Here is a 14,084-nt window from a genome sequence, read left to right as displayed (position 1 = left end):
ATTCTTCTAATTTAACTGAAGTATCAAAAACAACTCTTCTAATTTTTTCTAAGCTCAAACAAGAGATAGTTTGAGAAAAACACTGAAATATAGTTGGAGGATTAATTTATTTCCAATTCAATAACATAACTCTTCTAGCCACTAATGTAACAAATGCAATCATTCGTCGAGCTGAAGAGGATAAACGACTATTATCCACCATTGGTAAACCAAAAATTGCAGTAAAAGGATGTGGTTGGAAATTGACATTCAAAACTCTTGAAATAATACTGAAAATATCTTTCCAGTAATTTTGTAAACAAGAGCAAGACCAAAACATATGGGTCAATGAGGCAACATCAGAATGACATCTGTCACAGGTTGGATTAACATAAGAATAGAATCGAGCAAATTTATCCTTAGACATATGAGCTCTATGTACAACCTTAAATTGTATTAGGGCATGTTTAGCACAAATAGAGGACGAATTGACTGATAGTAAAATTTTCTCCCACTGCTCAATGGGTACAAGACAATGAAGTTCTTCTTCCCATTCCTTAATTTTTTCTGATAACTCTGGCTGAATTTTCATGATCATATTATAAATAACAGCTACTAAACCCTTTTGACAAGGATTCAGAGCTAAAATTCTTTCCGCAATGTCCAATGGACATAATTTCGGAAAAGACTGTAACTCATTATACAAAAAATTTCTAACTTGGAAATATCTAAAAAAATCGGTTTTAGGTAAATTATATTTATTAGATAGCTGTTCAAAGGACATAACGCTGTCGTCCAAAAACAAATCACGAAAACATGTTATACCTTTTGTTTTCCATAAAAGAAAAGCTTGATCCATAAAAGAGGGCCGAAAGAAATAGTTAGACATTATAAGGCATGAAAAAATAAACTTATTCAAACCAAAAAATTTACGAAATTTAAACTAAATTCGCAATGTGTATTTGACTATAGGATTAGTTATTTGCTTATTCAATTTAGATAAAGAAAAAGTAAGTGGAAATCCTAAAATTGAAAACAATGTTAAGTCTTGTACAGATTTAGATTCCAAATTTACCCATTGTGGGCAAGCAGCTATAGTCAATTCTTTTGTCCAAAATATTAAATATCGTATATTAACTGCCCAAAAGTAAAATCTTAAGTTTGGCAAAGCCAAACCGCCCTCCTTCTTAGGCTTCTGTAAATATTTTTGCCTAGTCTAGGATTTTTATTCTGCCACAGTTAAGAAGATATTTTGTAGTCAATAATATAAAAAAAAACATTTACGAATAAACATTGGTAATGCTTGAAGTAAATATAAGAATTTGGGTAATACCATCATCTTAATAGCATTAATTCTACCAACCAATGACAAAGATAGTGGAGACCACCTGATAGTAAGTTGATTAATTTGGTCAATTAAGGGTAAAAAGTTAGCTTTAAATAAATCTTTATGTTTCTTAGTAATTTTAATATATAAATAAGTAAAATAATCTGTATCAACTTTAAATGGTATATGTTTATAAATTGCACCTTGCATATTTAATAGAAATATTTCGCTCTTATTAAAATTCAATTTATAACCAGAAAAGTTACTAAACTGAGCAAGCAAGTACGAAATAGCAGGAATAGATCTTTCAGGGCCAGATATGTATAGTAACAAATCATCAGCATATAATGATAACTTATACGTCCCCTCCCCACGAGTAATACACAAAATATTAGGTGATTCACGAATGGCTATAGCCATAGGTTCTAAAGCGATGTCAAATAGTAAAGGACTTAAAGGACAACCTTGCCTTGTACCACGGAATAACTGAAAAAAAGATATTTGATTATTGGTAAAAACCGAAGCCAAGGGTTTATGATTTATTAATTTAATCCCTGATACAAATTTTGAACTAAAATTAAAATGCTGCATCGTATTAAATAAATATGGCCATTCAACTCTATCAAATGATTTTTCAGCATCTAAAGAAATGACACATTCTGGTATTTTGGGTGAAGGAGTATAAATAATATTAATTAATTTTCTAACGTTAAAAGATGAATAGCGATTTTTAATAAATCCAGTCTGATCTTCAGAAATGATTCTAGGTAATATATTTTCTAATCTAGTAGCCACAATTTTACTAAAAATCTTAAAATCCGTATTCAGCAAGGATATAGGCGGATAGGATGTACATTCATTAGGGTCTTTATAATTTTTAAGAATTGAAGAAATAGAAGCTTCATATAAAGTTTGTGGCAATTTGCCTATAATTAACGCATCATTAAAAATTTTTCCAAGCCAAGGAGAAAGCATAGAGGAAAAGGATTTTAAAAATTCTGCAGAATAACCATCTGGACCAGAGACTTTACCGGAATTCATTGAAAAAATAGCCTTTTTTATTTCAGTTTCCGTGAAAGGTGTATCTAAGAATGCACTATCTTCTACTGTTAATTTTGGAATATTCAATTTCCTTAAAAATTCATTTATTATAGAAGAATCCTCAGCAAATTCTGATTGATATAAGGAATTATAAAATCTTGAACGGCTTTATTTATCCCTTTATGGTCGATCGTCAGAGTGCCATCTTGTTTACGAATCCTAGTAATCTGTAGTTTAACCGAAGCAGTTTTCAATTGATTAGCCAATAATTTACCAGACTTATCTCCATATACATAAAACTGGGTTCTAGATTTAATTAACTGATTTTCAATCGAAGAGGATAATAACAAACTGTGCTCCAGTTGAAGTTCCGCTCTTTCTTTATAAAATTCTTTGCTAGGGGTCACTGAATAAATCTTATCAATTGCTTTGATTTTATCAACCAATGTTAATCTTTTAGAATTAGTTCGTTTCCTAACTCCAGCAGAGTATGAAATAATCTGTCCACGAATAAATGCTTTAAAAGTGTCCCATAAAATTCCACTAGAGAGCTCTGCTGTAGAATTTGTTGAGAAAAACAATTCAATTTGTTGTTTGATAAAATTGACAAAGTCTAAGTCCAGCAATAAAATAGAGTTGAACCTCCACAATTTAGCATTAATAGATGAATCCAATATCTTAATAGATAACTTCAAAGGTGCATGATCAGAAAGGGTAATAGAGTCATATTTACAATCGATAACATCTGTAAGTAAACGGTGATCAATGAAAAAGTAATCAATTCTTGAATAACTATGATAAACATGAGAAAAGTATGAAAACTCTTTGTCATTGGGGTGTAAAAAACGTCAAATTTCGAATATTGCAGAATCAGTCATAAAGGAGTTGATAAAAGAGGCCGATTTACTCGGAAGAACTTGAGTGGACTTGGATGTATCCATCGAAGGGTTGAAACAACAGTTAAAATCCCTACCCATTATCAGTCTGTACTGGTTCAAATTTGGAAAGGATGTAAATAGACACTTTAAAAATTCAGGACAATCAGTGTTTGGAGCATAAACATTAACTAAAACAAATTTTTGATTAAAAAGGAGACCAGTAATAAGCAAAAAAATCTACCTTGTGGGTCTGAAATTGTTTCATGATGTATAAAGAAGGTTGAAGAATCTTTAAAAATAGAAACGCCTCTTACTTTGGCTTGAGAAATCGAGTGATATTTTTGTCCTTCCAAAACCGAAAAAAGCGTTGACTATCGACCTTCCTGACATGAGTTTCTTGTACAAAGATAACATTAGCATTCATTCTATGGAATACTTTGAATATTTTTTTCCGTTTGATCGGATGATTTAAACATTAGTATTCCAAGAAACAAAATTAATAACCCTATCCATATTGAGAATATTTATTACAATTAACACATAAGGTTAAAAAAAAGATGAACTCATGAATCCGGAAGAGGGAAGTAGGTTCAAGGAGAAACCGGAAGTCACGGCACAGCAACCATTTTTGTAGTTTCATATGAGCCCATGAAATAAAACTAAGCATAAAGCAAGCAAAAAGAAAAGAAAGAAGAAAAATCCCCTCCCCCCTCAAAACCCCAGGAAAAAAGCCAAAAAGAGGCAAGCAAGCAATCTAACACTAAAATTACCCTCATGTCTCAAGACGGCAACTTAAACAAAAAAAAGTTGACTGAAAGATACAAACCGCCCATATTATAAGAAAGGTTGGTATAACAAAAATCAAAATATAAAATTGGTATTATATATATATATATATATATATATATATAAAACAAAAGGATTTTAAAAAGTTAAAATGATAAAACCCATAAAAGAATAATACTGATTAGTGATTTAAAAGAGAGTTTTAAACCTATTCAAAACGGATGTGACGTTCCAAGCACTAAAGCCTTTCGGGAAGAAGAAACAAAATTTTATTTAAAAAACAAATCTTAATATTTAAACGTTAAAAATATAACAAATTATAAAAATTAAGTTGTATACGAACTTAAAAGAAAACCCTAATAAATTATTTTCAAAACTAACAGATTAATAATATGAAAAAATAACAAACTCAGAATAAACCAAATACGAACTTTTACCATGTATAAAAAATACATGTAAGCCATACATTAAAAAACCATCATTTTATAGAAGATCCAAATCTTATAAACTAATTATGACATTAGTCATCCCGATAAAATGTTATTCTTCCAGAAAACTTTGAGCATCTGCTGGAGATTTAAACAGCCGATTAGTTCCGTCTTCGAGAGAAACTCTCAAATGTGCTGGGAATAACAGCGTTTGCTTGTAGCCTTTCTGATGAATTTCCGACATAACCGATTTAAAAGCCATACTTGCCCGTAAAACTTCGGGACTGTAGTCTTCCAGAATACGGAATTTAAAATCTTGAAAGCTGATCATACCCTTTTTCCGTGCAGCCCGAATCAAACGCTCTTTGGATCCGGAGAATTACTTGTCGCGGTTTCAAACTTGAATCCAAATGAAAACGAGAAATGCGAAGTGCACGGTCGATTATTAGAGGGGGATCCAGTACGTCTGAGCCAAAGACATCCATTAAAAATTTGGAGAAAAAAACAGTGAGAACGCCATTTTCAAATTTTTCCGGAATCCCAATTAACCGAAGATTTTGTCTTCGAGAGCGTTTTTCAAGATCAGTAATTTTAGAGTTATAACGATCCATCTGTTGAGAAGTCGAAGTTTGCTGTTGTTGTAAAGTTTCAATTATACGATCTGTCTTGCGAGCTGCTTCTTCAAGAACTAAAATACCTGTCTTGTTGTTTTTGTGACACCAGTCTAAGTGCCTGAAGTTTTGCGTCAAATGTCTTTAAAATTTCATCGAATGTAGAAAGCTTTGTGGTTAATTTACTCTCCAGTTTTCCAAGACTGTCGTCCATAAGATTCGCAATTGCTTCTAAAGTTACCGGTTCTTTCGTCTGTTTCGATTCCTTTGCTTCAGACATTTCAGCGAGTAGAAAATTATTCAGAATTGAAAAAAAAATCGTATGTTTAAACCCCTTTAGAATAGGTATAAAAAGATCAATTAGGGGGCGTTTGTAGGTTAAAAAAAAGTAAAAGGTTTGGAGCAAAGCCTAAAACTTCTTCACTCCATAAGCGCCATCTTGAGACCTCCCGGAGTAGTAGACTTATCGACTGATAACTCTCCGGACAAAAATTGTAGCTCTCACTTAATATTACCGTGGGTGCACTTGTTCAGTTCTACATCTGTCTACACGAAAGCATTGCATTAGACAATTAAGGCACAACATGGTTTTGAAGGTGTAAATTGGAGTAGCTCAAATAAGTGCAAAATGGTTATTGGAAGCAATAATTGTAGATTATTATCTCAGATCCGACTAGGAGTTGAGGATGCCATCATCTAAATGCTGAACCATGTCTACGCCCACCTGGACAAACCGGCGAGCACTGTGAGGGTCATGTTTTTTTGACTTCTCCAGTGCGTTCAACACCATCCGCCCTCTCTGCTTGGTGTGAAGCTGACAATGATGCAGGTGGATGCTTCCCTGGTGTCATGGATAATTGATTACCTGACTGACAGACAACAGTACGTGCGCTTGCAACACTGTGTGTCAGACAGAGTGGACAGCAGCACTGGGGCTCCAGAGGGGACTGTCCTGTCGCCCTTTCTGTTCACCATCTACAACTCCGACTTCAACTACTGCACAGAGTACTGCCATCTTCAGAAGTTTTCTGATGACTCTACCTTAGTCGGGTGCATCAGCAAGGGATATGAAGCTCAGTACAGAGCTACGGTGGGAAACTTTGTCACATGGTGTGAGCAGAATTAACTGCAGCTTAATGTGAAAAAGACTAAGGAGCTGGTGGTGGACCTGAGCAGGGCTAAGGTACCGGTGACCACTGTTTCCATGCAAGGGGTCAGTGTGGACATGGTAGAGGATTACAAATACCTGGGGATACGAATTGACAATAAACTGGACTGACTGGTCAAAGAACACTGAGGCTGTCTACAAGAAGGGTCAGAGCCGTCTCTATTTCTTGAGGAGACTGAGGTCCTTTAACATCTGCCGGACGATGCTCAGGATGTTCTACGAGTCTGTGGTGGCCAGTGCTATCATGTTTGCTGTTGTGTGCTGGGGCAGCAGGCTCAGGGTAGCAGACACCTACAGAATCAACAAACTCATTCGTAAGGCCAGTGATGTTGTGGCGGTGGAACTAGACTCTCTGACGGTGGTGCCTGAAAAGAGGATGCTGTCCAAGTTGCATGCCATCGTGGACAATGTCTCCCATCCACTCCATAATGCACTGGTTAAGCACAGGAGTACATTCAGCCAGAGACTCATTCCACCGAGATGCAACAGTGAGCGTCATAGGAAATAATTCCTGCCTGAGGCCATCAAACCTTACAACTCCCTCCTCGGAGTGTCAGACTCCTTGAGCCAATAGGCTGGTCCTGGACTAATTTCCACTTTACATAATTTACTCATTATTGTTTAATTATTTGTGGTTTTGCATTGCTATATTTCTACACTATTCTTGGTTGGTGCAACTAGAACGAAACCCAAATTCCCTGGGGATCAATAAAGTATGTCTACCTGTCTGTCTCTCTGTCTGTAGATAAGGTCAACTTGACCTATGAAAACCTCTCTGCCTTTTCAACATGCTGAGCCATTTACCCTCTCAGCCCCAATCTCCTGGCTTACTTTCATATTGCTTCATGTCTTAAGTAATCAACAATCTATCAGTCTCTGCCTTAAATATACTCGATGTCTTGGCCTTCACAGCTGCCCTTGGCAACACATCCCAGAGATGTGCCACACACTGGGATCTTATTCCCTCCATTTAAATTTCCCAAAATAATGTAGCTATATAAATATTAGTGTGGTTCACCGCTCGCCATATATATTGTAGATGTCGTCGCACAGATGAAAGGTGACTAGAGTATGGAAAAGGATGTAACCAATCTTTGACGAGACAATTGAAAATATTAATAACTTTCAATAGAGGGTTTGGCAAAAATGTTGACAATGTACTCATGGTTCCTGGGAACCACCATCTCTCAGGATCTGAAGTGGGAGCAGAACATCAGCTCCATCCTGAAGGAGGCCCAGCAGCGGATGTACTTCCTGCGGCTCTTGAGGAAATATGGTCTGCCTCAGGAATTGCTGCTGCAGTTCTGCACTGCAGTCATTGAGTCTGTCCTGTGCACCTCGATCACGGTGTGGTTTGGAGCCGCCACCAAGCAGGATAGAACCAGACTGCAGCGCACAGTGAGGACTGCCGAGCGCATCATAGGAGCGTCCCTGCCCTCTATTGTGGACCTATAATCTTCCAGGTTCAAGAAGACGGCGGGGAACATCTTAAAGGACTCCTTCCATCCTGCGCACGGACTGTTTGAACTGCTTCCGTCTGGTAGTCGCTTCAGATCCCTCCAGACTAAGACTAATAGGCACTGGAGAAGTTTTTTTTCCCTACGGTTTGAAATCCACCTGCCACTTCTCAGCCCATTTCTGCATCCTATCAATGTTTCTCTGCAATCTTTGACAATCCTCTACACTATCTACAACACCACCAACCTTTGTGTCGTCTGCAAACTTGCCAACCCACCCTTCTACCCCCACATCCAGGTCGTTAATAATAATCACGAAAACTTCAGATCCCAGAACAGATTCTTGTGGGACACCACTAGTCACAACCCCCCAATCCGAATGCATTCCCTCTACCACAAGCCTCTGCTTTCTGCAGGCAAGCCTATTCTGAATCCACCTGGCCAAACTTCCCTGGATCCCATGCTTTCTGACTTTCTGAATAAGCCTTCCGTGTGGAACCTTGACAAATGCCTTACTAAAATCCATGCAAATCACATCTTCTGCACTACCCTCATCTATATGCCTGGTCACCTCCTCAAAGAACTCCATCCGGCTTCTTAGGCACGATATGACTTCACAAAGACATGCTGACTGTCCCTGATCAGACCTTGATTCTCTAAATGCCCATAGATCCTATCTCTAAGAATCTTTTCCAAAAGCTTTCCCACCACAGACGTAAGGCTCACTGTTCAATAATTACCTTGACTATCCCTTCTACCTTTTTTGAACAAGTGGACAACATTCGCCTCCCTCCAATCCTCCAGTACCGTCCTCGTAGACAACGAGGACATAAAACAAAACATTTCAAATAAAGAACTTATCTATTACCCAGACAATTTTGATACTCCTCTCAGTTATAATGAAAGTGAATTTGTTTCAGATAGAGTGTACGAGACTTCTGTCCGTCTCCGGAATTGAGCAAGGGCCGCGGCAATATCCATAGCAACCGAGAGGACATAACAGGCTCTAGGGATTTATGCAACCGATTTGACTCGACAGCAGACGCCTCCTCCTTCGGAAATCTGTACAGGTCCATTGAAGCGCTGGTGATTTGTCTCCCTTCGATAGACTCTATATTCACCTCTCGAGTAAATATAGCTGTAAAAAGTCCATTTCTGATCACCCCATCTCATTTGGTTGCAAGCATAGATTACCATTCTGCTCTTCCCGTAGACCAATTCTGTACCTTGATATCAGTTTAATCTTAGCATGTTTGTTGAATGCCTTTGGATTCTGCTCCCCTCGCCTGCTAGTACAAACTAATTCCTTATTTTATCCTTCCTGACTTTTTTCTGGTGTTCTCTTGCATTTCTTATATTCCAGTAGTGCCTCACTTGATCCATCCTACCTATTCCTACTATGCAGAAGCTTAATGTTTCTCAACATCTCTTGAAAGTTTTAAGACCATAAGACAGATGAGCGGGATTAGGTCATTCGGACCATCGAGACTGCTCCATTCCATCATGGCTGATACCGGATACATTTGCCTTCTCGCTATATGCTTTGATGTCCTGACCGAAAAGGGAATTATTAAATTCCGCTCTAAATATACCCAGGTGTTCGGCTCCGCGGCAAAATCTGTCAGTGTATTCCACAGATTCCCAGTTACTTGGTAAAACAACATCCTTCTACCTCTGTCCTATGTGGTCGCTGCTCAATTTTCCGGCTGTGTCCTCTTTTTCATCATACGATTGCAAACATCCTTTCCAAATGTATCACATCTAGTCCTTTCAACATTCGCTATTTTTCAATGACGTTACATCGCTTTCTTCTACATTCCATTGAGTACAGGCCCAAAGCTAACAAACGCTCCTGATATGTTAACTCTTTCAGAGCCGGAATAATACTCGTGAACCTCCTCTGGTCTCTGTTTAAAGACAAGACATTCTATCTAAGATATGGGACCTCTCAAATCTGGGTCTGATTCGTATCTTATTAAGACTTAGCATTATCTCCTTGCTTTTCTATTCTATTTCCTTTGAAATAAATATTAACTTTGCACTTGGCTGCTTTACCACAGACTCAGTTTGTAAACTAACATTCTGGGAATCTTCCACATGAACTCTAAATTTCCTCTGCACTTTTGATGTTTGAGCCATCTCCACAATTAGATAATCTCAAGCATTAGATTAAATAATAATCCACATTATTGATCATTTCATGAAAATGTATTATCATTCGTTTCCTAACATTGTATTCCACCATCCGGATTTTTGCATATTCTTCTGATTTGTCTAAGTCCTGCTGCAATCGCATTGCTTCCTCAGCACTATCCCACCCTCCACTTTTCTTCGTATTATCCATGAACATTGCCACAAACCACCAATTACATTATCCAATGCATTGGCAAACAATATGAAGAATAGCTTTTCCAATGTTGTCCACTAAGGAACACCACTATTCATTGGCAGCAAACCAGTAAATGCCCCCTTTATTCCCACTGGCTGGCAGCCATTCCTCTATGCCAGTACCTTTCCTGTAACACCATAATCTCAGCTAGTTAAGCAGCCTTATTACTGGCTCCTTAACAAGTGGCTTTCGAGAATCCAAGTAAGTTCCATCCCTTGCCTCTGATGTGCCTTTTTTGCTTGTTGCTTTCTTGAGAAATACTAAGAGATTTGTCAGGCAAAAGTTTCCTTCACAGAAGCCCTGCTCACTTTCATTTATTTTATCATTAGTCTCCAAGTACCCCGAAACCTCATCCAAAACCAGGGAGGTTAAGCTAACTGGCCGATAATTTCCTGACCTTTGTTTGTCTCCCTTCTTAAAGACTGGAGTAACATTTGCAATCATCCTGTCCTCCGGGATCATGCTGGAAAAAATAAATCTTGGCAGATTATGATCAATGCATCCGTAATCTCTTTAAAAAAACAAAAAATCGTAAACCTGCTATCTTCAATATTATATTGAAAGTCCCATAGAATATTTCTTTTACTCAAAATCTCTTGTTGAATAAATCGCACTAGCAAGTACACATTTGTCAGAAAACAATATTTTCTACAAAATATTTTCCACTCCATACCTGCCTTTCTCATACAATGAAAATTGGCCGTTCTTCAAATTAGAACCCGTCGACCAGAACTATCCTTCTCGTATCTTTACCTTTAAAATAACGGCATTATGGTTCCTAAATGCAAAGTGTCCTACCACACAAATCTTTGACACCTGCCCTGTCTTATTCCCACACAGGAGGTCAAGTGCCACACAACCTCTCCTTAGGATTTCTACGTACTGATTAAGGAAATTTTCTTCAACACAGTTGAAAACCTCTATCCTAGCTAGAGTTAAATTAAAATGTCGTACATTTAACGAAAATCCGCAAAGATTTAAGTGAGGGGGGTGACTTTAAAATTAATCCAAGTGAACGAGCTGCAGCAAGAAACGGTGAGGCAGGTACAATTATAAAGGTGTCCAAATGGCATGCAAAAATGCATGAAAGGACCAGCCCAGCTCGGCCAGCATTGACGAGTTGCGCCGAAGGAACTCTTTGCATGTGGTTTCGTCAATTAGTGTGACGGTACGCAATTTATCGACGGAATATAACTCTATTACCTATCACAGCTTGAAAGGTTCTGCAAACTGCAGAGGTATAGTCAGGTACAGTAATGCACAGAGTTAGAAAAATATTGAAAAAAATATTGTTGACATAATTAGATCGGGAACTAACACGGGAGCATCGACACAATGAACTAACAACTCAATTAACCTCGTTTAAAAACCGATATACATTTTTGTTTGTTTTTTTTGGGTCTGGTGTCTTAGCCATGTGGTCACTCCATCCCATCAGTCTATGTTCCCAACATAGCTGACAGACTTCTTGCAGAACTGACACTTGTCCGAGGAAACCATTAACCCTTCAGCTTTCAGGCAGTCAGCACCTTCAGCAGCCTCGCTTCATAATCCTGATAAGTGGACCTGAACTCTATGAGATTTTCCAGGCACACCGGTACCTCAAGCAAGTTCATATCCTCCATTTCGCCACGACGCGCTGGAAAGTCGCTGGGGCTCTCGATATGCCCTAGCCATTTTCTCAAAATGGAGGAACCCTAAAGGATATACGAACGCCGACTTTTCTTTGTCAGCCAAGGAAATATGATAATACGCAATCGTCAAGTCTAGCACACTGAATGACTTTGCACCACTTGTGCATGTCAGCGTGTCCTGACTCTCGGGACAATATACTGCTCGAGGACTCTACGGCTCTTCAGAGTCCGATATCCATATACATCCTTATCTTACCATTCATCTTCCTGGGCACTACTATTGGAGACGGGTGAGGACCTGGATTCAGAGTTGATCAGAGTTAACTTCAGCTTCCACAGCTGCTGCCGAACGTATTTTACCTCTGCAGGCACCAGTTGCAGCGACTTCTATCAGAACGGGGTGCCCTCTGTCACCCGTATGGTGTGGTGAGGACTCTTAGAACAACCCATATCAAAACATGTCAGTAAAAAAAGATATCTTCCAGATTCAACTTCTTCTCCATCAACTTCTTCGTTCAAAGTTGAATAACGCTACAGTCAGCTTTCCCTTTTTCAGAGAGAGTTTCTCCCCGGCAAGTCTCACAGGGAAACTAGATAATACCATCACCGGAAAGAGATGCAACATCGTCATCTCCTGCCTGAGGGTTCCCTCCCTCTCCAAATCGTTCATGCGAATCACTGTGATTCTGTTCACCCGTACAACAGAGGGCTTCTGCAGTTTGGACCTCACAAGTACAAGTACAGGGAAATATGCCTCCTCCTCGTGGTCTTCTTGAGCATCCACAAGGAGGGCATTGGTATCAGAATCTTCGGGGGTTTTGTGGTTTCCCGTCACCCTAGTTACTTCCCCAGGGCGTATCACGACGAGTTTAGGCTCATCATCCAGCCCAGTGCCGCCACGCACTTCCTCAAAAGCAACTTGGAGCAGATGATAAGTGGACAATGTTTTCAAAAAGTTTTCTCCAAGTTTCACCTTGAAGGCTTCCACAAACCTCCTCACAATTAGAGTATTTGTCCGCACAAGAATTAATGTTTCGCTCTTCTCGACCGGGTCCAGACAAACCAACACTAGTGTAACAAGAATCTCAGCTACTCCCACATCTGCCTTCAAAAACTCCAGCTGCAACACCAAGTAAACATCATGCATATGGTCAACCGTACTCAGACCATAAGAGCATGGAAGAATAAGAGGGGATTTAATAGAAACATTTCGAATGTTGAAAGGATTGCACAGAGTAGATGTGGAAAAGCTGTTTCCCATGGTGGGTGAATCCAGGACAAGACGCCACAATCTTAAAATTAGAGGGTGCCCATTTAAAACCGAGATGAGGAGATTTTTTTGTTTTTTATCCAGAGGATCGTCAATTTATGGAATTCGTTGCCACATGCAGCTGTGGAAAGCTGCATGTGGCAACCTGCAAAAGAGCTCTTTTGTCTTGTGATCTTGTGACCATAGATCTCTAGCGCATTGAATGTCGTTTATGGCAAATGCGTTAAACACTGGTCGTAAAACGAAGCAGAGTAACCCTGGGTCCGCTGGCAAGTATGGCCCTAGCATAAAAACTGGAGCTAGGCCCCACTGAAACTTCGAGAATAGAGTTTTTGTTTTGCTTTAAGAAGTTCCTTGATATTGCTGGAAACGTGTTACGCACAAGAGGCCAGGCCGTTCCTTCACTTCATCTGTCCGCTTAGGTAGAAAGAAGCTTACCCTCTCAATGTTTTCAAGTCCTTCAGACTCCCGACTGTAGTGTCCCTTTTCACCACAGTTGTATCATAGAATACTGGTCGGTCCGCTGTTCGAGGGGCCTCGTTCACTAGCAGCTCCTAATTCTCCCTCTTTTCATCTAAATATTGGCGAGAGTTCCCATAAGGTTCACAAGAAACATTTCTGGGAAGGGAACTGTCATCATATAAGGAACATCTGATGTTTCTGTGCCTGTCCTTGCCCGAATTCAGAAGAATGAGGGGAATCTCACTAGAACCTTCCGAATGTTGAAAGGCCAAGTCAGGGTAGGTGCAGAAGGGATCCTTTGCATGGTGGGGCAGGCTAGGACGAGTGTCCACAGCCTCAGAATGGAGGAGCGTCTATTTAAAAGATATGAAGCATCTTTTTTGCTAGAGTGCGGTGAATATTTGTAATTGTGGATGCCAGGTCGTTGGCTGTATTTGTCATAGAGATTGATAGATTTTTAATTGGCCGCGGCATCAAAGGTTACGGTAACAAGGACAGGGAGAGGAAATGAGGAGGGTGGGGACGGGAAAGATCAGCCATGGCTGAATTAAGGAGCTGCCTCCATGGGGTAATATCCTAATTCTGCTGTTCTGCTTTACGGTCTTCTGGTCTTATAGTTGATAGACTTGGGTGTCATGGAATATCTCAGTTTTG

General features: G+C 39.2%; 1 protein-coding gene across 1 annotated transcript in view; it reads right to left on the bottom strand.

The window, feature by feature from the left end:
• Positions 1-14,084, bottom strand: part of LOC132380688 (deleted in malignant brain tumors 1 protein-like) — a 97,140-nt gene that overhangs the window by 62,391 nt on the left and 20,665 nt on the right.

The sequence above is a fragment of the Hypanus sabinus genome, chromosome 24 (assembly GCF_030144855.1).
Source record: "Hypanus sabinus isolate sHypSab1 chromosome 24, sHypSab1.hap1, whole genome shotgun sequence".
Lineage (NCBI taxonomy): Eukaryota > Metazoa > Chordata > Chondrichthyes > Myliobatiformes > Dasyatidae > Hypanus > Hypanus sabinus.
Note: the sequence above shows the minus strand (reverse complement) of the source record. Positions and strands in the feature narration are given on the sequence as shown.